This window comes from Erinaceus europaeus, chromosome 2, assembly GCF_950295315.1.
Source record: "Erinaceus europaeus chromosome 2, mEriEur2.1, whole genome shotgun sequence".
Classification (NCBI taxonomy): domain Eukaryota; kingdom Metazoa; phylum Chordata; class Mammalia; order Eulipotyphla; family Erinaceidae; genus Erinaceus; species Erinaceus europaeus.
The window spans coordinates 97,658,975-97,685,495 of record NC_080163.1 but is presented as its reverse complement, the minus strand read 5'-3'; positions in this window follow the sequence as shown (position 1 = coordinate 97,685,495).

Sequence of the window (26,521 nt, the reverse complement as noted above, 5' to 3'; positions counted from 1 at the left end):
AATGACTCTGAGGAATTTTATGTGAACAATGAATGCCAAAAAGTTTTTGATTTAAAAGTTAAAAATTATCAATTCTTCTTTTTTGTGCCTGGTTTAAGAAATCCTTACATAGCTAGCTGTGTCTTCAACATATTCTTACATTATCTTAAAATTCTGAGGTTATTCTTTTTTAGTGATTTTTTAAAAAACATTATCGGAGAGAGACAGAGAGAAATTGAGAGGGGAGGGGAAATAGAGGAGAGAGCTAGACACCTGCAGCCCTGCTTTACCACTCATGAAGCCTTCCCACTACAGGAGGGGGAGACAAGGGACTGGAACATGGGTCCTTGTACACTGCAATGTGAGTTCTTAGCCTGGTTTGTCACTGCCTAGCCCCAGTTAATTTTTCTTTATTTTTTTTTATTTTTCTTTATTTAAGAAAGGATTAATTAACAAAACCATAGGGTAGGAGGGGTATAACTCCACACAATTCCCACCACCCAATCTCCATAACCCACCCCCTCCCATGATAGCTTTCCCATTCTCTATCCCTCTGGGAGCATGGACCCAGGGTCATTGAGGGTTGCAGAAGGTAGAAGGTCTGGCTTCTGTAATTGCTTCCCCGCTGGACATGGGCATTGACTGGTCGGTCCATACTCCCAGTCAGCCTCTCTCTTTCCCTAGTAAGGTGTGTCTCTGGGGAAGCTGAGCTCCTGGGCACATTGGTGGGGTCTTCAATCCAGGGAAGCCTGGCCAGCATCCTGATGGCATCTGGAAAACTGGTGATTGAAAGGAGAGTTAACATACAAAGCCAAACAAATTGTTGAGCAATCATGGACCCAAAGCTTGGTATAGTGGAGAGGAAGTGTTAGGGAGGTACTCACTGCAAACTCTAGTGTACTTCTGCTTTCAGGTATATATTTTGCAGTAGTTTATGGATACGTGTGAACATAAGCTCTCTCTCACAGAAACTGGTGAATATCTAGGTTTTGGGACTTTGTTAGAAAGTGAACCACCTGAGATGAAATTAGAGTGTACTATGAAAGGAAAGGTCTCAACCGAGTAATGAAGCTGAAGGGTTGTCATTCCACACGTGAAGTGTCTGGACACAGTCTGAGGTGAAGCAAGTTGACGTGCAATCGTTGCGTTGGTTAGGTTGTGCGGCAGATGTAATATTATTTGATATGGATTGGGAGAGGCATACGGGAAAGTGGGCCCTATCCAATGGTTCCAGGACTGGGGGAAGTAGGGGTTCTATAGTGGAGATGTGAGGTTCCTGCTGTCTTAGGGTTCAAAAAGACAATCGATAGTTAATGTTATCAACATATTATTTGGTAATTGGGTTAACTCTGAAAATTCCTTTTGTTAGGGTTTGCTGTACAGTATCCAGTATCTTGTATATAGCTGTGCTATTGGATGCTTTCTAATCTACTTGGTCTAGGCTTTTGAGAGAGTCCGCATATCAAATACACAGCCTATATATTAAAAAGATTCAGTTTGTGTTTTGAGAAACTTTGAGACATACAATTGATTTTCCCCCCTCTCATATTAATTAACTACTGAGTAATATGTCTACATTTTGCTAGGAGTGTACATAAACACCATTCCCACCACCAAAAGACTGTGACCCATCCCTCCCACCCACTCCCACCCCCCACTGGCCCAGGAAGCTGCATGTCTACCCCTTACCACAGGGCTTTTACTTTGGTGCCCTACTTACAATTTGGTCAGGTCCTGCTTTTAGTTTCCCTTTCAGATCTTCTTACTCAACTTCTGTTGATGAGTGGGATCATCCCATACTCATCTTTATCTTTCTGACTTAGCTCACTTAACATAATTCCTTCTAACTCTGTCCAAGATGGGTCAGAGAAGGTGGGTTCATTGTTCTTGATAGCTGCATAGTATTCCATTGTGTATATATACCACAGCTTTCTCAGCCACTCATCTGGTTTGGGGCACCTGGGTTGCTTCCAGGTTTTAGCTATTATGAATTGTGCTGCTATGAACATAGGAGTACACACCTCTTTTTGGTTCGGTGTTATGGAGTCCTTAGGGTATAACCCCAGAAGAGGAATTACTGGATCATATGGAAGGTCCATGTCTAGCCTTCTGAGAGTTTTCCAGACTGCTCTCCACAGAGGCTATACCAATTTACATTCCCACCAGCAATGTAAAAGGGTTCCTCTGTCCCCACATCCTCTCCAGCATTTGTTGCTGCTGTCCTTTTTGATGTATGCCATTCTTTCAGGAGTGAGGTGGTATCGTAGTGTTGTCTTAATTTGCATTTCTCTGACAATCAGTGACCTAGAGCAGTTTTTCATATGTTTGTTAGCGTTTTGTATCTCCTCTGTAGTGAATGTTTTGTTCATATCCTCTGCCCATTTTTGGATGGGGTCATTTGCTTTTTTGGTGCTAAGTTTGCTGAGCTCACTCTTTATATATTTTGGTGATTGGTTTCTTGTCTGATGTAAGGCATGTGAAGATCTTCTCCCATTCTGTGAGGGCTCTCTCTGTTTGTTTAATAGTTTCTTTGGATGTGCAGAAGCTTTTCAATTTGATGTAGTCCTATGGTTTGTTTCTGCTTTAGTCTTCCTTGCAATTGGTTTTGATTCATCAAAGATGTCCTTGAGGTGTAGGTGGGAAAGTGTTTTACCAGTGTTTTCCTTTAAGTATTTGATTGTTTCTGGTCTGACATCTAGGTCTTTGATCCATTTGGAGTTGATTTTTGTTTCTGGTGAGATAAAGTGGTTCAATTTCATTCTTCTGCATGTTACAACCCAGTTTTCCCAGCACCGTTTATTGAAGAGAGCCTCCTTATTCCATTTAATCCTTTGGGCCCCCTTATCAAAGATTAGATGTCCATAGGTGTGGGGGATCTATTTCTGGGCTTTCAATACTGTTCCACTGATCTGTGTGCCTTTCTTTGTTCCAGTACCATGCTGTTTTGATGATGATGGCTTTATAATATAGTTTAAGGTCTGGGAGTGTGATGCCTCCATTTCTGTTTCTTTTCCTCAAGATGGTTTTGGTGTTTTCAGGTTCCAGATAAATGATTGTAGTGTTTGTTCTATTCTCTTAAAGAAGCTTGGTGGAACTTTGATGGGTATTGCATTAAATTTGTATATGGCTCTGGGGAGAATATTCATTTTGATGATATTTATTCTTCCAATCCATGAGCATGGGATATCTTTCCATTTCTTGCTATCAGTTTCTATTTCCTTGAGTAGCGACTCATAGTTTTCAGAATACAAGTCTTTCACTTCTTTGGTCAACTTTATTCCTAGGTATTTGATTGATTTTGCTGAAACAGTAAATGGGAGTGATTTCTGGATGTCTTCTTCTTCAGATTTAGTGTTTGCATAAAGAAAGGCCACTGATTTTTGTACATTGATTTTGTAGCCTGATACCTTGCTATATTGCCTAATAACTTCCAGTAGTTTTCTGCTGGATTCTTTAGGTCTTTCTATGTATAGTATCATATCATCTGCAAATAGTGAGAGCTAGACTTCTTCCCTTCCAATCTGTATTCCTTTGATTTCTTTCTCTTGCCTGATTGCTATGGCAAGAACTTCCAATACTATGTTGAAGAGTAACGGTGACAGTGGACAGCCCTGTCTAGTCCCTGATCTGAGGGGGAATGCTTTCAGCTTCTGTCCATTGAGTATGATGTTGGCTGTAGGTTTGCTATAGATATACTCCACTCTCTTAAGGAATTTCCCATCTATTCCCATTTTATGTAGAGTTTTGAGCATGAATGGGTGTTGGATTTTGTCAAAGGCTTTCTCTGCATCTATTGAGATAATCATGTGGTTTTTGGCTTTGCTTTTATTGATGTGGTGAATGACATTGATTGACTTACGGATGTTGAACCAACCTTGCATTCCTGGGATGAATCCCACTGGGTCATGATGAACAATCTTTTTGATATGTTGCTGTATCCAGTTGGCCAAGATCTTGTTTAATATTGGTATCTATGTTCATCAGAGATATTGGTCTGTAGTTTTCCTTTTTTTGTTCTGTCCCTATCAGCTTTTGGTATCAGGGTGATGTTGGCTTCATAGAAGGTGGAAGGGAGTATTCCTGTTTCTTCAATCTTATGGAAAAGCTTAAGAAGTATGGGTACTAACTGTTTCCTGAAAGTTTTGTAGAATTTGTTTGTGAAGCCATCTGATCCAGGACTTTTGTTGTTGGAGAGATTCTTAATAATGGTTTCAATTTCTTTGTCTGTGATTGGTGCATTTAGATTTTGTAGTTCTTCTTGGTTCAGTTTTAGAAGGGCATATGCTTCTAGGAATTGTTCCATTTCTTCCAGATTCTCTAGCTTGGTGGCGTATAGTTTTTCATAGAAGTTTTGCAGGATTCTCTGGATTTCTGTGGTGTCAGTTGTGATATCTCCTCCATCATTTACAATTCTATTAATTTGAGTCTTCTCTCTTTTTTGTTTGGTGAGTCTGGCTAGGGGTTTGTCCATTTTGTTTAATCTTTCAAAGAACCAACAAGTTCTCTAATTGCCTCAAGATAATCAGTATTTTGCTTGTGGGTCTCAACTGTTGTTTCCCTAATACTGCCATTCCTTTCCTCCAATGTTGTTTTCATTTCTGTGATTAATAAGTTTATTATTGCAGCATACTTTTCTTATCTATGGTTACTTCTGGCTGATTTGTAGTTTCTTCTGGGCTCTTGTCTTCATTCATTGGAGTAGCAGTTTTATTTGTTTTTGATCTACCCATTTTTTTGATTTATGTGTTTCCTTTTTTTTATGCTCTGTTGTTCCTCAGTTGTTGTGTCTTGAGTACAAGTAACCCTGTACTAAATACCTTTATGACAATTGCACTCACCAACCTCAGGAATTACAGTAGCAACTGAAGCAAGTATTGAAGCAGTTTAATCGTTACCAGTTAGCCAAACAATTTCTCCAGTCTGTGAGTAAATAGTAACCAAATCCTAGTGAAGAAGAAAGAGAAAAGAAAGAAAGGATAGCAAGAATAGACAGTTATGCAAATCTACTATCCACTGTATATTCTAGGGGTAACAAGAGGGGAAAGGGAACTAGAGCAGAGATACACACATAGAGAGTCCACTCTTAGTCAGATTTCTTCCCCAAAATAATTCACAAATTCAGAAAGGCAAAGAAGAAGGAAGAAGTGTATGACAAGATAAAAAAAAAAAAAAGAGGCAAGAGAGAGAAAAGGGAAAAGATAAGAAAAAGAGCTGTAACTAAAGAGCAGTGAAAGGAAATTCCCAAATGTGTATCAGTTAATTCAAAAAAGCACACTGTTTGGTGGTGTGGGGCCAGGGGCTGTGCCTTTGGAAGCTGTAGGATTAAGGAAGAAAGGATGACAAGAATGAGAAAAAGAAAAAAAAAAGAAAGAGAAAAAAGAAAAAGATAAGAAAAAGAACAGTCATAAAAGGGCAGTGAAAGAAAGGTTTTTTTATGTATTTATTTTAAATTATTTAATTAGATATGCGGGGTGAGGTGGGGGGTGCGTTGGCTACTTAGAAAGAAAAAAAAGCCAGAGGTTTCAGAAGGGTATAGACTTAGAATTAATGATACTCCCTGGTGGGACTGGAATTTGGTAAAGAAAAGGAGCTCCTAGCAGGGGATCCTGCAAGGAGCAGGTCCCCAGGAATTGGTGGGGGGGGGGACGGGGAAGGAGGTATGCTTAGAAATTAAAAGGAAGAAAAAAAATTTTTTTCCCCTTTTTTCCTACTCTAATTCTTAACCCAAATTAAGTTATAGTCACCTCCTTGGTGTCACCTCTAGGACCCCTTATTGGCTGGCCTACTTAAGGCAGAAAATCCTATCATTTCCAGGAGAAATAGTTACTTATTTCCTCCGAATATCAGGTCCCTTATCTTTATGTTTCTATGAACGTTAAGTGAGCTCCTATACAAGCAATGTAGCAGTAATTTAATGACTAAGTAGTGGATAAGAGCAGATATTATTAGATATAGTGGGTTAGTTTCTTATTTTTTGAAAATATGAGGATTTGAAATGCTTGTGTATTACATACTATGTGCTTATACTGGAGATGTACAATGAAAATATTAATTAATGTCACATGTAAATTATATTAATTTTTTAAGTACTAAGTGTCCAATGTATTAGATTTTCTATCATCTTCCCTATGCTGAGTACATTATTTGCATTACTAACAATGCTATTGCTTTTTGAAGAGGACAAATCACTAGATACTGACTAGTAATTTGTATAGAATGACTGGGTGCTTTAGTAATTAAAATTGAAAATTTCTTTTTTTTTAAATTTTTTATTTATAAAAAGGAAACATTGGGAGTCGGGCAGTAGCACAGCTAGTTAAGCGCAGGTGGCACAAAGTGCAAGAACCAGCATAAGGATCCAGGTTTGAGCCCCCAACTCCCCACCTGCAGGGGAGTCACTCACAAGCGGTGAAGCAGGTCTACAGGTGTCTCTCCCCCCCCTCTATCTTCTTCTCTCTCCATTTTCTATGTCCTATCCAACAATGACGACATCAACAACAACAGCAATAACTACAACAATAAAACAATGGCAACAAAAGGGAATAAATAAATAAGGGAACATTGACTAAACAATAGGATAAGAGGGAGTACAACTTCACACAATTCCCACCACCAGAACTCTGTATCCCATCCCCTCCTCTGATAGCTTTCCTATTCTTTAACCCTCTGGAAGTATGGACCCAAGGTCCTTGTGGGATGCAGAAGATTGAAGGTCTGGCTTCTGTAATTGCTTCGTGGCTCAACATGGGCGTTGACAGGTCGATCCATACTCCCAGCCTGTCTTTCTCTTTCCCTAGTGGGGAAGGGATCTGGGGAAATGGAGCTCCAGGACACATTGGTGGGGTTGTTTGTCTGGTTGGCATCCTGGTAGCATCTGGAACCTGGTGGTTGAAAAGAGAGTTAACATACAAAGCCAAACAAATTGTTGACCAACCATGGACCTAAAGGCTGGAATAGTGCAGGTGAATAGTTTTTTTTTGGGGGGGTCTCTGTTTTGTAGATAGCTAGGAGGCATATTTTTTATATTCCAAAGGGCCTGTGGCTATACTAGTGTGTGTGTTTTTTTTTTTTTTTGCCTGAGCCTGAAATCTGATATGCAGGTAGATCCTAATTATTGTCTGGGAGAATAATGTCATGGCTAGCAGAAGGACCATAAAGCTGCATCAGGGAAGAGAGTAGCTCCCAAATATGGGAAAGGTGTATAAATGTTGTTGATTGTAAACCCCATCGATTTGATGTGATCTGGGGCCCATATTCAGCTTAGGAGCCTATGTGACCTCTGAATCCCTGTAGATCTGAAAATTTCATACAATAAGTTAGTATAGAATGTGGTATAAAGAAGTTTGGGAAAAGAATAAAGTGATGCTCTGTTTACTCATTCCTGACTTTGACTTATTTAATAAATTAAGTATAGTCCTACTAAACAAAGTATTATATTGCCTTAACTTATGTAAAATAACCAGAAATAAATGCATAGTTTCTCAAGTTTTACTGAAAGAAGTAGCACTCACTACTAACCCCCCACTTATTGTGGGTGTGTTACAGTTAAAACAATGATATCATACTTGCTGAATTTGCAGAAGGAAAATATGAGACACTTCACAGGAATTTACTTTCTATCATCTGTATTTCTGCCTGCTCTGAAATTGAACTATGTGTCATTGATTATCAGAGTAGCTGGGTTAAGATCAGATGACAAGAGTTGAGGAGAGAGCATAATGATTATGCAAAAGCTTTTCATTCCCAGGCTCTGAGCTCTCAAAATTCAACCTTGCAGGACTACCTTTAACCGGAACTAAGCAGTCCTCTGGATTCACTCTCAAAAATAAATAAACTATTCTTTGAAAAAATCGGAAGACAGGAAGGATATAAAATTACTCAAAGACGGGAGTCAGGCTGTAGCCCAGAAGGTTAAGTGCAGGTGGCGCAAAATGCAAGGACCAGTTTAAGGATACTGGTTCGAGCGCTGGCTCCCCACCTGCGGGGGAATCACTTCACAAGCGGTGAAGCAGGTCTGCAGGTGTCTATCTTTCTCTCCCCCTCTTTGTATTCCCCCATCTTTCTCCATTTCTCTCAGTCCTTTCCAACAACCACGATAACAATAATAATAACTACAACAATAAAACAATGGCAACAAAAGGGAATAAATAAATAAATATTTTTAAAAATTACTCAAAGACAAATGTTTCAATGAAATTAGATGAGCTTGCTACTCCTCTTGATGTCTCCCCTTCTCTTTTCTTAAGTTTCACCTATGCGTAAGATCCTTCACTACTGCTCTATCTCTCTATAGCTCATGAAACTTTCAAAGACATATGATTTTTGGTAAAGATACATGGTAAGTATGGAAAAATAAAAATATGTCAAAAGTTGTGGATCCTAATCTGGAATTCAACAGCTGCTTTCTTGATTTTGTCATTTCCCCCCCACTCCTATATTCTTTTTTTCTTTTTTAATTTTTATTTATAGAAATAAAACACAACTTCACACAATTCCCACCACCAGAATTCTGCATCCCATCCCCTCCCCTGTTAGCTTTCCTATTCTTTATCCCTCTGGAAGTATGGACCCAGGGTCATTATGGGGTGCAAAATGTGGAAGGTCTGGCTTCTGTAGTTGCTTTCGCTCTGAACATGGGCCTTCACAGGTGGATCCATACTCCCAGCCTGCCTCTCTCTTTCCTTAGTGGGGTGGGCTTCTGGGGAATGGGGCTCCAGGACACATTGGTGGGGTTGTCTGTCCAGGGAAGTCTGGTTGGCATCATACTAGCATCTGGAACCTAGTGGCTGAAAAGAGAGTTAACATATAAAGCCAAACAAATTGCTGACTAATCATGAACCTAAAGGCTGGAATAGTTCATATGAAGATTTGGGGTCTCTGATTTGTAGATAGTTAGTAGGCCTATTTTAGTTATATTCCAAAGGGCCATGACTATACTAGTTTTTTTTTTTTCTGAGCCTGACATCTGATATGCAACTGGACCAAAGTTATTGTCTGGGGAAATGATGTCATGGCTGGAAAAGGACCAGAAAGCTGCATCAGGAAAGAGAGTAGCTCCCAAATATGGGAAAGGTGTATAAATATTGTTGACTGTAAACCATATCAATTTGATCTGATATGAGTCCTGTGTCCAGCTTAGGAGCCTATGTGACCTCTGCATCCCTGTAGGAACATTCCAAGCTGCCCCAATTTCTGGACCCATCTTCCTCAGGTGTAGCATAGAGTATGTTGTTCAGCCTCCCTTTGGAGGATGCCACATTCTCTACTGTTGATCCACATTGAAGGCAAGGTCTTATGGGGGCCCACCTTTATGGCTCTACTGTGTTGTTCCTGATAGAGATGACTAGTAACAATGGAGAGAAGGTTCTAGTCAAGGTCTAGGCTTGTCATGTCTGTTTGGGAATCTCAGGACTCCCGGACCAGGGCCCTGCTTGCTGAGGACACTTGAGGTTTTCCACGATTGTCTTTTCAGTCCTTTCTGTGTGGATTTTGTGTTTTGATACACAATCCCCCCCCCCATTCCAACGAGGGATTTCTAAAAAGAATAAAGACCAAAGATAAGCAAATAATTTATGTAGCAGACACAAAATATTTGAATAAGAGTTTACATTTCCCCACTCTGAAAGAGCAAAGATGGAGAAGAAACTTTAATAGTAAAGAATTAAGTTGCAGATAAATGTGTGTGTGTAAAAATAAACTGTCCATGTCAAAGTTTAAGGAGGTTGGAAATCACTACATTAGCATAAAGCTATGTTTGAGAACACAGTAAAAGGAAAATGAAGACGAAAAAGCATGGAAGGACTATGGATAATGTCTGAAGGAAAGGAATTTGTGGGCATGGTACCTTGTAGAGATGCCAGGAAGTCGACCGACCTTTTTAATATCCAGCTACTATGGAATAGTCTTCAGTAAGCCTGTCCACTGTTCCATTAACATGGTAGCAGTTAATGCAGCATGAGGAATGATATCTTTATGTGGCCATTATCCAAAAACTCGAGCTGTAAATAACACTTAGAATTTCAGGGATTATCTAGAAGTGTTATATAGATAGTGTTAGAGATACTTGCTAATATAAATTTAATTAAAAGCAGAGGTTCAGTGAGGCAACTAACTCATTGGAAAAAAAAGAAATAAAATAGTGCTATAAGAGAGTTCAGAAAGAAGCCTGAGTTTGATTTGATTTAAGGGAAAGGGCAAAAGTTATGCAGATAAAACTACTAAATTAACTTTCTATCTTCATAGATTATTCTGATTTTATTAGTATCATCTCCTGATAAATTCAAAATCTTGGGTTTATGTCTTACACAAAGATCTGTAAAAAATATAATAGGATGTTTCTTAGTGGAAGAATAAGGAATAAGGAGAAACAGGAAAATTTTGTTGCAGGGATAAACCTACTAAAATACTTGATACTGATTTTCTCTACTTAGAATGATAGGGAAGGGTAAACTTAAGGTAAAATTGAATGGAAAAGATAAAGTCCTTAACAATCTCTTAGAAAGAAAGGTTATGAATAGCTAGATTACTACAAACATATGGTTGGGAAGGAAACAAGGGAAGACTGAGCAATGTATGAAGGAAAGGAAGAGTCAAATATTACTGTTGCAAAACAAACAATTCAGTGTCTTTAGTACACATCAAACCCATTCCTAAATATTTTTGCTTTTAAAAAATTAAAACCTGAGTACTAGGAAATAACTTACCTGATAAAGCATATACTTTGTCATGCACAAGGGTCCAGGTTTGAGAGCATGGTAATATCTGCCTGAGGGAAGAAGCTTTATGAGTGGTAGAACAGTGATATATTGTTTCTACTTGTCTCTCTCTCTGTCTCTCTTCCTCCATCTCTCTCTCTCTCTCTGTCACCCTCTTAATCTCTATCCAAAAAAAAAAAAGAAAGAAGGAAAAGAAAAATCAAGTTTACTGGGAGTAGAGCAGAGGAATCTTGCAGCTGTTGAGCCTCCATGAAAACACCAGCAACAAAAAATAAATAAGTAAATAAATCATTAGTTTCAATTTGGATCCTACTACAACTAGATTTGTGAAAAAGATAGCTTTATATATTTCATTGAAGATCTGTTTCTTAAGAAGAGTTTTTCTTGGGGCTGGGTGGTGGCTCATCTGGTTGGGTGCACAAGTTACTTACAATGTGCATGGACGGGGGTGGGGGGAATCTTTGCAAGTGGTAAAGCAGTGTTGCAGGTGTTTCTGTCTCTCTCCCTTCTCTATCACACCCCCCCTTCTTCTCGATTTCTGGTTGTCTTTATCCAATAAATAAAGATAATAATTTGTTTTCAATGCTGACTTTTTAAAATGAAAAAAAGTCATGTATATGCATAGGGCGCTTGCTTTCTAGTCTTCTTTAACCTTATTCCATTAAGACTTGCCTTCCCTCCAAAAGAAATATTTCAGTAAGTGGATCATTACCATTACATACAGGAAAAACCTCATTTTCCCCCATAACTACTGAATCCTTTATTAAACATCCCCGGATTTTGTATTGATATTGCAGCAATGGATTTCTTTTGTAAATGGCAACTCCAAACCAGCTTCAGGTCCATCTCCCCATCATCCAACCCTAGCTCTCAGAAGACATTGTTTACCTAGTGGTAATCTACAGGGTGAATGTAGACTATCCTAGGATACATTATAATGAATTTCCTGCTTTCACATGATAACTTAATGGAGCAGACATGGACTATCTCCTAAATAGAGTCAATTACTGAGCAACCTCTACAGTGAATGGTTAGGATAGAACCTTTTGCAGATGCAAATTCAAATTAGATCACTTATAAGCAGTGTATACATGTACTTTTTTAAAAGTCCAAGTTTATATTTTTTAAAAGTTAAGAGCAACTGTAGCCTTCTGTAGTTCAAGGGGTAAGGAGAGAGAGGGAGAGAGAGAGAGAGAGAGAGAAGCAAGTTCTTGCTGGTGAGATGATCCCTTCTGGTGTTCATCCTCCCATAAGTGTGACCTACTGATCTCCAAAAAGGATCCCGAAGACAGTGCCAGATATGCAGTTTCTAAATATCTTCTTTTCCCTGTAGTGAAGATGACTGGCTAATATCCCTTTGACTCTCTCAAAGGCTTTTTTTTTTTTTTTTTTTTTTTGTGACTGCCTTCTTGAAGTTTCATTTCAACTTGTGAGACTTGAGTAGGTTGTATGGAATTCATAGCTTACTTTGGACTTCAAAATCAGCACCTGTGACCTTTAGTAAAAAAATAAATAATAAATAATAAAATAAAAAGCAACCTAACAGATAGATAGGGTTCATTTCCACTTTCCACTTTCATTCATCTTTGATCCCTTTCAGTTCCTTTAAGGCCCACTTAATGATTTTCATTTTTCAAGCTTCAAGTCTTCATTCATTTGAAGGGAAAGAATATTTCCCAAAATACATTTCTCTAGCAGATTATTTTTATAAGATTGAGATCATAGTATAATGTGTTACTGATTTCCAGTTCTTACCCCAAATTGCTTTTTTAATATTTTATTTATTTTTGAAAGAGACACACACAGAAACACCAGAGCACTGCTCAGCTCTGGATTATGGTGGTGCAGGGAATTGAACCTGGGACTTTGGAGCCTTGGGCATGTGAGTCTGTTTGCATAAACATTATGCTATCTCCCCTGCCCCCTCAAAATTGCTTTTTTAAACAGAAATTGAAAACAAGAATATCAATAAGTATGTGTTAATTTTTTTTTTCAGTGAGACAACATTCATTCATACACTTTGGAAATTACTTCCTCAAATACTTCTTTCAGGAGCTTGATTTAGTGTAGAGTTTTCTATTTGTGAACTAGGCAGCAGGTTTACGTGTTGGTTAAACAGTTTGATTCTGGACCCATTGCTCTACAACATGTAAGATAGTCTAGGTTGGCTGATTTGATCTCTCTTAAATCACACCTGTAGAATGGGATTCATAGCACTGACTTTGAAAAAACTGCATGAATAAATGAGAAGAATAACTGAAAAGAATTGAATGGGTCATGACTATGTTCCTTTAAATTATTCATTGTCCCTTGAACTACTCCCTTTATTTGTGAAAAGATGATGAGTAAAGTTTGGTAAATAAGAGACAAAATATATAAGATCTTCAAAAATTACAAAACATACAACTCCTAATCTAGAAGTTATTTCTCTGAACAACTAATTGCTGTGAAATGATAGTGTCAAATAAAATACAGGCTCCATTGTAATGTAAAAGCTGTGGTGCTATTTGCTAGGAAAGTCATATCTTAGGAGGTCAGGCTACTGACAGCATGATTGGACTTCTGCACGAGAGGCACTAATATTTTAATACTGTTTGAATTTCTGTTCTCATGGATGTAAATGCTAGCTGGGGAAGTTTAAGTATATGTGTGCTGAGAAAGGACAGAGTTATTAAGAGGGATTAGGGACTGGGGAGACTACACAATAGTTATACAAAAGCCTTTAACACCAAGGCTCTGAGATTCCAGGTTGAATCCTCAGCACCATCGTAAACCAGGTCTCTTTCATTCTTTTTGTAGCTCTCTCATTAAATTAAATAAAATACATTAAATAAAAAAGAGGTTAGACCTCAAAGTGTATCTTAATATTTTGGAGATCATAGAACTTTCCTAGAATCCAGTGAAATATACTACTTCTTTACATTAGAAATATTCTCTATGCATGTAGCTTTATAAATATTTGCTTAGGATTTGCTAACCTTATGAAGCTATATATAAAGAATTCTGAAAATTCCCTTGGGTTTGAGAAGACATGAACTAAGACAGGGTTTACCTCTATGGTTTAAAGAATGTCACTGAGAACATCATAGCTCCTAGAAACATCACAGTCCTGAGGTAAGATTTAATAATTTACCTTTTACCTTTTTTTTTACATTTATTCTTTTACTCATTCATTCATTATGCAAGTTTAATGAATAACAACTCAGGGAAGTATACCATGGTAGAGCATAACATGCTTAGGAAGCCATTTATTCAATAAAACATCCATTTTAAGACATAAACTTATAACTCAAATGTCACAATTATGGAGATTAATTTAATGAAAATCAGTCTTCCTGAGTGGCAAAAGGAAAAGAAATATAGTGAATAACAAACTATCGAAAATCTATTAAGCATCTCACTCACCTTTTTTTATTCTGATTCCACAAATACTTTGAGAGCTTGATAGCTTGGTTTGTTTATTTTATTTGGATAAACTTAAAATTATGTTACCTTTGAGGAGCAATACGGACTGAGATTTAAAAATACAAATAGATTTATATTCAGATACCATGGTAAGTGACTTACTAAATCTACACTAAACCCAATATTCTCATTAAAGAATAGTGAAAACAGTGTCAGACTTTCAAAGTTTTATCTCTAGTCCTTAATAAAGTTATTCAGATGTATGACATTATCATAGGAGTGAAGTGGTATCTTGTCTATATTGGCATTTCTCTGATAATCTGTGATTTGGAGCACATTTTCACATATCTGTTGACCTTTTGGATCTCTTCCTTGGTGAATATTTTGTTCATATTTTATTCCCATTTCTGGATTGGGACATTTTTTATTTGCTGAGTTTGGTGAGCTCTTTATCTATTTTTGTTATTACCCTTTTGTCTGATGTATGGCATATAAAGATTTCCCACAACAAATGCTGGAGAGGTTTTCTGCATTGCTGGTGGGAATGTAAATTGATCCAACCCCATGTGGAGAGCAATTTGAAGAACTCTCAGAAGGTTAAAAATGAACCTATCCTATGACCCTGAAATTCCTTTTTTGGGGGAGGATATATTCTAAGCAATCAGATATGCCCATCTAAAATATGTTCATAACAGCACAATTTGTAATAGCTAAAAACCTGGAAGCAACCCAGGTGTCAAACAACAGATAAGTATCTGAGAAAGTTATGATATATATATATAATCAGCTTTTAAAAATGATGAATTTACCTTCTTCACCTCATCTTGGATGAAGCTTGAAGGAATCATGTTAAGTGAAATAAACAAGAAAGAGAAGGATGAATATGGGATGATCTCACTCATAGACAGACGTTTAGAAATAAGAACAAAAGGGGAAAGTCAAAGCAGAACTTGGACTGGGTGTTCACGGCCTAGTGTACAATAGTGGAAGAGGACCTAGGTGGAGGGCTAGAGTGTCTTGCAGAAAACTGAGAAATTTCACACATTTACCAACAACTGTTCTTACTGTTGACTGTCAATCATTAATCCCCCACCAATAAAAAATAAAACAAGTTGGTCAACATCATGAAACTTTTATTTTCTTGATAGAAATATCATGAGGGGGAGTCGGGCTGTAGCGCAGTGGGTTAAGCGCAGGTGGCGCAAAGCACAAGGACCGGCATAAGGATCCCGGTTCGAACCCCGGCTCCCCACCTGCAGGGGAGTCGCTTCACAGGCGGTGAAGCAGGTCTGCAGGTGTCTATCTTTCTCTCCTCCTCTCTGTCTTCCCCTCCTCTCTCCATTTCTCTCTGTCCTATCCAACAATGACAACAATAATAACTACAACAATAAAACAACAAGGGCAACAAAAGGGAATAAATAAATAAAATAAAAAAAAGAAATATCATGAGGATTATAATCTGGTAATTTTTAAAAGAATGATAATTAGGAGGTCCAGAGGCATAGACATGGAGTAGCAGCTATCTTACATTACTCTTTTGATCAACTAGCTAATGCCACAAAATAAAAATCACCTGAAAACTCCCCCAAATTACAACTAGGATTTCTTCAGGAATATATTTAGCCACAGGTGGGTGCAGTCATGAATGATCAGGGGATGGAAAAGTCAGTGAGGGAGAGGTTGTCAGGATTTAAGAAATCAAGCTTAGTGGCAGCTGCCACCATTTTTGGAGTTACATAGTACAGCCCATTGGCAGCAGCAGAAAGGTGGGTCAGTGGGTCAGATCCTTAACCTACGAATTTCCTACAATACTTACCAAGAAAAACCTGGATGAGAACAAAAGCCCTGTGATTGTCTCAGGTCCCGCAGTTGGGGGCTTTAGTGCTATTATGGTCCAGCCTCTGGGAAGTAATAGCAAGTGCTTTCTCCTGAATGCTCAAAGAACAAGTAGAATTATTTCCTAGCCAGGTGTCAAAGCTTGGGTAGCTCCATCATTATTCTTCCATCCAATTGATCTCATGTACCTGCATATACTTATGGCTAAGTGAGTTTTTTTTTTTTAATAAAGTTACAGCTGTAATTGGTGAGTTTGGAGGTTTTTTTCCCCACTGTTTTAAGTTCAGCTGTGAATCCTTGGCCAAGCCTCCAGGTTAGGATATATTTCCTAGCCATTGATGGCATTTCTGCATGCAAATGATGAGTTAGAGAAAAGGGAAATCAATGACTCAATCCTATTTAAAATCACCCCCCCCACACACACACAAAAAAAAACCTTGAGTGAATCTCATGAAGGAGTTATTGGTCCTTTACAGGGAGAACTATAGGACATTTAAAAAATATTCATTTATTTATTCCCTTTTGTTGTCCTTGTTTTATTGTTGAAGTTATTATTGTTGTTGTTATTGATGTCATTGTTGTTGGATAGGACAGAGAGAAATGGAGAGAGGAGGGGAAGACAGAGAGGGGAGAGAAATATTGACGCCTGCAGACCTGCTTCATCACTTGTGAAGTGACTCCCCTTCAGGTGGGGAGCCAGGGGCTTGAGCCATATCCTTACACTGGTCCTTGTGCTTTGTGCCACCTGCGCTTAAACCTCTGCACTACCGCCCAAATTCCAGGATATTAGAGAATGACACCCAGAAGTAGAAGAACATTTCTTGTTCTTAGATCAGCCTGCAGTTGGGAAGTGGGATCAAATCCATGTCCTAGCGCATGATGATATGTGTGCTTAATCTGGTGTGCCACTCACTGCCTGACCCCCTAAAAGTACATTCTGCACCTCAACACTAAATCATTTTCCCCATGACTTTCATACTTCTGCTCCACTGCTTTGTACCTTAGGGCCCCTCAGTATACAAGCAGTATATCTTCCTCAGTTAAGTTATTTTTCTCCTTTGAAAATTTTGTTAATCTCAATCCCATATGATTTCTGACAAATGTACCTCTTCCTCTATGAAGCTTTCCTTCACTTCCCTGTTGACTGAGAAACTGAAATTTAATCTAGTTACCACATGGTCAAATTACAACAGTCATTTGCAGCTTTATGAAGGGTTACAACTTGCATGTTTTTACAGTTCACATAATGTAATTCATCATTCATTCAGGAGTTCTGGACTGCAGTGTATTTAGGGCTTCAGAACTGCAGTTCAAGGAAGAACACAACAATTATAAAATATAGTCGTAACATAGTTTGAGCTGCGTGCTCAAACAACCAGGTGAGGAACAGAAAATTAAATGGGCAAATGGGATGGGGGGGTTCTACATTTTGTTATGCAAATGAGGTGTTTAGTACAGTTGTGGTTGTCAAGCAGTGATGAATCTAATTCAAATGTGGGAGGTCTTTTGTTTGCTGGAGTGATCATCTTGGCAGACTTATCTGGGTGTGAATAAACATTAGGGTGCACTTACATGTGCCTGGGACCTGGCCCTCAACAGTCTCCTGACTGGTTTTAACCAGTACTCACAATGGCCTCATGCTTACTGTTATTTTTAAGATATTTATTTCCCCTTATCATGAGTAGTGTCCTGTTTGAGAATCTCTAGCATGATATTCTCTTGTTTTTACTTATTTGTATTTTTAAATTTTATTAGTAATTTAATATTTATATTTACAAAATTACATGTCAATAGGGATATAATTCCACATCATTCCCACCACCAGAGTTCTGAATGCCCAGCTCTCCATGGCAAGCCACAGCAATTCTCCTAAGGTTGCAGACAAGGGTTAACTATCATCTCTATAACTATTTGTGTACACTTGTACATAATTGCCCCCTTTTTCCTCCAGGTCCAGTCATCTCTTCCCCTGTAAGCCCCACATAATCCTATTACTACATCCAAGTGCCCCTCGTTCTCTCCTTCTCTCTCTCCAGGTCCTGATGGAGATGGAGTTCAGAGCCCTCTGGTCATCTTCCCCCTGTCACTTCTCCCCCACCGGGAGTATGGATCAAAATTATTTTTGGGGTGAAGAAGGTAGGATTTCTGGCTTCTATAATTGCTTCTCTGCTGGGCATGAATTTGGCAGGTCAGTCTATACCCCCAACCTGTTTCTATTTTTCTCAAGTTGGGTAGAGCTCTGGAAAGGTCAGGTTGTAGGAAACATTGGTAAGGTTATCTTCCTAGTGAAGTCAGGATGATGTCATGATAACATCTGCAACTTGGTGTCTAAAGGTGGCAGGATATAAAGTGGACAAAATGGTTAATGAATAGGAACCAAAAAGTAGGAACAGAGCAGATGAGATTAGGTATTTTAGGGTGAAAGGAAGCTAGGAAGTCCACTTTAGGCATGTTTCTAGGGGCTCATGACTATGGTAGTTTTTGCTTGAGTTGGATAGCTAACATGAAGTTGTATAAAGATAATGTCTGAGAAAAATGGTGTCAGAGTAAAAGGCTAGAAAGTTGGACTAAGGCAGAGAGAAGCTCTCATTCTTCAAAAAAAAAAAAAAAGAATAAAAAGAATATCTCCACCCACTTGATTCAGGGCTCATATAAATCTTTATATTTAGCACAAGAGCCTGTATAACCTTTAGGTCCCTCTTGGTCTAAGCTCGAAGTTCATGGTCACAGCTGGGAACAGTACAGGCTGCACTAATTTCAGGACCAGTATTCCTTGAGTGGAAGGGCAGGATAACCCATTCTCCCTTCGGAGAGTCCCTACCAGTGCTATTCTACAGTGAAGGTAAGGTCCTGCCTGGGAAGGCCTATAAGAGGGCTTATGATTATGTTCCTGATGGGAGTGACCAGTGGTGGTACAGAAAGGGTTCCATTAGAAGCCTAGACTCATCATATTTATGTGGGAATTTAAGGATTCCCTGACTAGGGCCCCAGATGAAGAGTTGGTGTGAAATTGACCAAAAGGGCCTTTATTAAGTGATCCAGGCTCTTCCCCTTATCCAACTTTCATAGTACTATCTTTATATGATGACCTTAGACTTTCTCCCAGTTGTTTAAGTTGTTTAAGTTGAGTGTCATTTGTTGAACCCATCCAGAATTAGGTTTTGGGGATCTGTCTTCTTTGGGCCTTTCCCTAGCATGATTCTCTCTCTCTCTTTTAAAGATTAAAAAAATATATTGTCTTTATTTATTGGATAGAGACAGCCAGAAATTGAGAAGGAAGGGGAAGACAGGGAGATATAGAGGCAGAGAAACACTTGTGACACTGCTTCACCACTCTCAAAGCTTACCCCTGCAGGAGGGGACCAGGGGTTCGAACCTAGGTCCTTGCTCACTGTAACGTGTGCTCAACAAGGTGTGCCATCACACAGCCCCACATGATATTCTCTCATGTAAAAATTCCTATCCTTTCCAGGTATTCTAGTTCACTGGTGTTTTTAAATTTTTTTCCTAATTTAATTTCATTTTTTTAGTAATTGTTTTTTAGAAACTTTATTTAAAAAAAAGTTCTCCCTTTTGTTTCCCTTGTTTATAATTGTTGTTAGATAGGACAGAGAGAAATGAAAAGAGGACGGGAAGACAGGGGGAGAGAAAGACCTGCAGACCTGCTTTACCGCCTGTGAAGCGAACCCCCTGCAGGTAGGGAGCTGGGGGTTCGAACCATGATCCTTATGATGATCCTTGTGCTTCACACCATGTGTGCTTAACCTGCTGCACCACCGCCCGGCTCCCCCTAATTTAATTTCTTTACTTGACAGTAAAAGTATGGCATATGAACTCAAGGGTCAAATGATTTGCATAACACCTGGCACTGCTTTACTTAAAGATTCCTTTAGTTTCCAAACCTCTGTTTACGTCAGTTACAGTATGAGATACAGGTATATTTAACTGACTGTTAAAGAGAACAAACCAACCAGACTGAATGCCAATGCCACAGCTCTACTTTTGCATTGCTATAGCTTTTCTAACAATTTGAAAAGTTTGTTTCCACTGAGACTTAGGGCTGGATTCCCCGAAGCTTATTGTCAACCTGCCCACTTGATTCCAATTTTGCTCAATTTTTTTTTTTGCTAGTTGTGTAACCAATATCATTTTTAAAGGATCAGGAAGCATCCTTGGTGATCCTTATCTCAGATTTTGCTTTTTATGAATAGATCTCCTTGGAGCTTGTCTCCATTTAGATGTTCTCAAGACTGAAAACTCTGAAAGAAATGATGAAAAGGAAATATCTTTCTATATAGTTTGGAAATTTGAGTCACATAGGGGGTTTTTATGCCAGCTAGTAGTGACATGGGTTTGTGGGTTGGGGGTGTTGACTCAGGATACATAGCAAAACAGAGAGCTATTTTGCTATAAGTAAAACAGGAAATGTCTTTAGATAGAATTATGAAGTTTAGTTATTGTCAGAAAATCTTTTCTGCAATATTCTTGTCAGCAGTTTTCTTTCCCCATTTTGGATGTCAGATTTGTATTGGCTCAGTTTTCTTCTTTCATCTTTCAGTAAAACGTAGAGAAAAAAAAACTTCCCTACTCTTTTCAGACACATGCTTTAGGAAGTCTTCCAGTTTTCATCTCACTTACATCTAGGGTTTAAGAAACAAAGCAAGGGAAAAAGACATAAAGACACATTAACAAACCTGGTGTCTTATCTGCAGCCTATATACCTGGAGCACGGGGAGGGGAGGGAACTAGGGGGGCAGTGGAGGGAAAGGGCATTTTGTTGGAGGGGAATTTGTACTAATATGTTTTGGGGAGATGCCAACTTGACCCCCTGAGACAACTGTTTCATAAAACAGCATTTCCTAAATTAAAAGGCAAAGTTAAAAAATTCACTGTCATATTGTTATATTTTTCATTAGTTCATTAATAATGTTATCGGTTCTTTTTGAGAAGAGGAATGATGATTTGGACCTATCTGGTGAATGGCTGATAATTTGGGGATAATCACAAGCCCCCCAAATTGTGAAAATGTGAAATGACAGAATATATAGCTTATGTGATTACAAGTTACTTTCAAACAAATCAATAACCTTATTTCACATTTTATTTTGTCATCTTGGTTTCACCACTCTGGGCTGACTCAGAGAAAGAGAAAGACAGAGAAGGAGACTCAGGTTCTCACGTTAGAGTGTGAAGTCCTTTTTTCAAAATTATGAAAAAGGAAGCATATAACACACAAGTTCCCAGAGTCCTACCCAACTAGAGAAAGGCAAAGACGGGCTGGGGGTATGGATCGACCTGCCAACAACTATGTCCAGCAGAGAAACAATTACAGAAGCCAGACCTCTGACTTTCTGTGTCCCTTAGTGATCGTTGGTCCATAGTCCCAGAGGGGTAAAGAGTAGGGAAGTTTCCAATGGAGGGGATGGGATATTATCAACATGCTGGAGGTGAGAATTGTATGAATTCTACTCCTCTTATCTACAGTCATGTTGATCATTATTAACTCACCAATAGTAAATAAAAAAAGAAGTTGAAAAATAAGAAAACACAAAGAAGAACTTGGACTAGGTTTAATTCATTGCACCAAAGTAAAGGACTCTGGGGCTAGGGGAAGGGTCCTAGAATATAATGTCAGAAGACCTAGAGAGGGTGGAATTGTTATGTGGAAAACTGAGAAATGTTATACATGTACAAACTACTGTGTTTTATTTTTTGTTACTGGATTTTATTGTAGACTGTAAACCATTAATCCTCCCAATAAAAATTAAAAAAAAAATAGGGGCCAAGTGGTGGTTCACTTGGTTGAGTGCATATGTTATTGTGCACAGGGACCTGGGTCTGAGCCCTTGGGCCCCATCTGCAGGGGAAAAGCTTTGCAAGTGGTAAAGCAGTGCTGCAGATGTCTCTCTTCCTATCTATCCCCCTTCCATCTTGATTTTTGGCTATCTCTAGCCAATAAAAAAATAAATATAATAAAAATTAAAAAAATAATAATATACTGAACCAAATTACTATATTGAATGTAAATGTATATATTACATAAAGCAAGTCATACTCTTCATTAGTATTATTCGTTGATATATAAATTTGTTATAGTTTCATGTAAAACCAGCAATTAAATAATATGATTACAGTAGGTTGATTTAAAAAAGAACCTTAATTAAACACCAAGAAGAAGCTCAAATGAATGACCTTACTGCACACCCAAAGGACTTAGAAGAAGAGGAACAAAGGAAACCTAAAGCAACCAGAAGGACAGAAATCACTAAAGTTAGAGCAGAAATAAACAACATTGAAAATAAAAGAACCATACAAAAGATCAATGAAGCCAAATGTTGGTTCTTTGAAAGATTAAACAAAATGGACAAACCCCTAGCCAGACTCACCAAACAAAAAAGAGAGAAGACTCAAGTTAATAGAATTGTAAACGATGGAGGAGATATGACAACTGACACCACAGAAATCCAGAGAATCCTCTGAAACTTCTATAAAGAACTATACGCCACCAAGCTAGAGAATCTGGAAGAAATGGAACAATTCCTAGAAGCATATGCCCTTCCAAAACTGAACCAAGAAGAACTACAAAATCTAAATGCACAAATCACAGACGAAGAAATTGAAACCATTATTAAGAATCTCCCCAACAACAAAAGTCCTGGACCAGATGGCTTCACAAACCAATTCTACAAAACTTTCAGGAAACAGTTAGTATCCATACTTCTTAAGCTTTTCCATAAGATTGAAGAAACAGTAATACTCCCTTCCACCTTCTATGAAGCCAACATCACCCTGATACCAAAAGCTGATAGGGACAGAACAAAAAAGGAAAACTACAGACCAATATTGCTGATGAACATAGATGCCAAAATATTAAACAAGATCTTGGCCAACCGGATACAGTAACACATCAAAAAGATTGTTCATCATGACCAAGTGGGATTCATCCCAGGAATGCAAGGCTGGTTCAACATCCGTAAGTCAATCAATGTCATTCACCACATCAATAGAAGCAAAGCCAAAAACCACATGATTATCTCAATAGATGCAGAGAAAGTCTTTGACAAAATCCAACACCCATTCATGCTCAAAACTCTACAAAAAATGGGAATAGATGGGAAATTCCTTAAGAGAGTGGAGTATATCTATAGCAAACCTACAGCCAACATCATACTCAATGGACAGAAGCTGAAAGCATTCCCCCTCAGATCGGGGACTAGACAGGGCTGTCCACTGTCACTATTACTCTTCAACATAGTATTGGAAGTTCTTGCCACAGCAATCAGGCAAGAGAAAGAAATCAAGGAATACAGATTGGAAGGGAAGAAGTCTAGCTCTCACTATTTGCAGATGATATGATAGTATACTTAGAAAAACCTAAAGAATCCAGCAGAAAACGACTGGAAGTTATTAGGCAATATAGCAAGGTATCAGGCTACAAAATCAATGTACAAAAATCAGTGGCATTTCTTTATGCAAACACTAAATCTGAAGAAGAAGACATCCAGAAATCACTCCCATTTACTGTTTCAGCAAAATCAATCAAATACCTAGGAATAAAGTTGACCAAAGAAGTGAAAGACTTGTATGCTGAAAATTATGAGTCGCTACTCAAGGAAATAGAAACTGATACCAAGAAATGGAAAGATATCCCATGCTCATGGATTAGAAGAATAAATTTCATTAAAATGAATATTCTCCCCAAAGCCATATACAAATTTAATGCAATACCCATCAAAGTTCCACCAAGCTTCTTTAAGAGAATAGAACAAACACTACAATCATGTATCTGGAACATGAAAACACCTAGAATTGCCAGAACCATCTTGAGGAAAAGAAACAGAAATGGAGGCATCACACTCCCAGACCTTAAACTATATTATAAAGCCACCATCATCAAAACAGCATGGTACTGGAACAAAAATAGGCACACATACCAGTGGAACAGAATTGAAAGCCCAGAAATAAATTCCCACACCTATGGACATCTAATCTTTGATAAGGGGGCCCAAAGGATTAAATGGAAAAAGGAGGCTCTCTTCAATAAATGGTGCTGGGAAAACTGGGTTGTAACATGCAGAAGAATGAAATTGAACCACTTTATCTCACCAGAAACAAAAATCAACTCCAAATGGATCAAAGACCTAGATGTCAGACCAGAAACAATCAAATACTTAAAGGAAAACACTGGTAAAACACTTTCCCACCTACACCTCAAGGACATCTTTGATGAATCAAACCCAATTGCAAGGAAGACTAAAGCAGAAACAAACCAATGGGACTACATCAAATTAAAAAGCTTCTGTACATCCAAAGAAAGTATTAAACAAACAAAGAGACCCCTCACAGAATGGGAGAAGATCTTTACATGCCAGACATCAGACAAGAAACTAATCACCAAAATATATAAAGAGTGAGCTCAGCAAACTTAGCACCAAAAAAGCAAATGACCCCATCCAAAATTGGGCAGAGGATATGAACAAAACATTCACTACAGAGGAGATACAAAACGCTAACAAACATATGAAAAACTGCTCTAGGTCACTGATTGTCAGAGAAATGCAAATTAAGACAACACTACGATACCACCTCACTCCTGAAAGAATGGCATACATCAAAAAGGACAGCAGCAACAAATGCTGGAGAGGATGTGGGGACAGAGGAACCCTTTTACATTGCTGGTGGGAATGTAAATTGGTACAGCCTCTGTGGAGAGCAGTCTGGAAAACTCTCAGAAGGCTAGACATGGACCTTCCATATGATCCAGTAATTCCTCTCCTGGGGTTATACCCCAAGGACTCCATAACACCCAACCAAAAAGAGGTGTGTACTCCTATGTTCATAGTAGCACAATTCATAATAGCTAAAACCTGGAAGCAACCCAGGTGGCCAACACCAGATGAGTGGCTGAGAAAGCTGTGGTATATATACACAATGGAATACTATGCAGCTATCAAGAACAATGAACCCACCTTCTCTGACCCATCTTGGACAGAGATAGAAGGAATTATGTTAAGTGAGCTAAGTCAGAAAGATAAAGATGAGTATGGGATGATCCCACTCATCAACAGAAGTTGAGTAAGAAGATCTGAAAGGGAAACTAAAAGCAGGACCTGACCAAATTGTAAGTAGGGCACCAAAGTAAAAGCCCTGTGGTAAGGGGTAGACATGCAGCTTCCTGGGCCAGTGGGGGGTGGGAGTGGGTGGGAGGGATGGGTCACAGTCTTTTGGTGGTGGGAATGGTGTTTATGTACACTCCTAGCAAAATGTAGACATATAAATCACTTGTTAATTAATATGAGAGGGGGAAAGTCAATTGTATGTCTCAAACTTTTTCAAAACACAAACTGAATCTTTTTAATATATAGGCTGTGTATTTGATATGCGGACTCTCTCAAAAGCCTAGACCAAGTAGATCAGAAGCATCCAATAGCACAGCTATATACTGGGTACTGTACATCAAACCCTAACAAAAGGACTTTTCAAAGTTAACCCAATTACCAAATAATGTGATGGTAATATTAACTATTGATTGTCTTTTTGAACCCTAAGACAGCAGGAACCTCACATCTCCACTATAGACCCCTACTTCCCCCAGTCCTGGAACCATTGGATAGGGCCCACTTTCCCGTATACCTCTCCCAATCCATATCAAATAATATTGCATCCGCCGGTCACAACCTAACAAACGCAAGGATTGCCACCTCAACATGCTTCACTTCAGACTGTGTCCAGAGACTTTACGTCTGGAATGACAACCCTTCAGCTTCATTACTTGGGTGAGACCTTTCCCTCATAGTATACTCTAATTTCATCTCACGTGGTTCACTTTCTAACAAAGTCCTCAAACCTAGATATACACCAGTTTCTGTGAGAGAGAGCATATGTTCACACGTATCCATAAACTACTGCAAAATATATACCTGAAAGCAGAAGTACACTAGAGTTTGCAGTGAGTACCTCCCTAACACTTCCTCTCCACTATTCCAAGCTTTGGGTCCATGATTGCTCAACAATTTGTTTGGCTTCGTATTGTAACTCTCTTTTCAGTGTCTTGGTTCCAGATGCCATCAGGATGCTGTCCAGGCCTCCCTGGATTGAAGACCCCCACCAATGTGTCCTAGAGCTCAGCTTCCCCAGAGACACACCCTACTAGGGAAAGAGAGAGGCAGATTGGGAGTATGGACCGACCAGTCAATGCCCATGTTCAGCGGGGAAGCAATTACAGAAGCCAGACCTTCTACCTTCTGCAACCCACAATGACCCTGGGTCTATGCTCCCAGAGGGATAGAGAATGGGAAAGCTATCAGGGTAGGCGGTGGGATATGGAGATTGGGTAGTAGGAATTGTGTGGAATTGTACCCCTCCTACCCTATGGTTTTGTTTATTAATCCTTTCTTAAATAAAAAAAAAATAAAAAAGAACCTTAGTAATTCTTTGATTAAAAAATATTCCAGTTACTTTTTCCTTTGCAAAGAGTTGTTTTTACCAAACAACTCCAATATAAAGTTAGACACTAGGTGGCAATACAAACTTCCCAAACTGATCATATTGTTTTCTTTGCTTACTACCTTTAAATTTAAAATTCA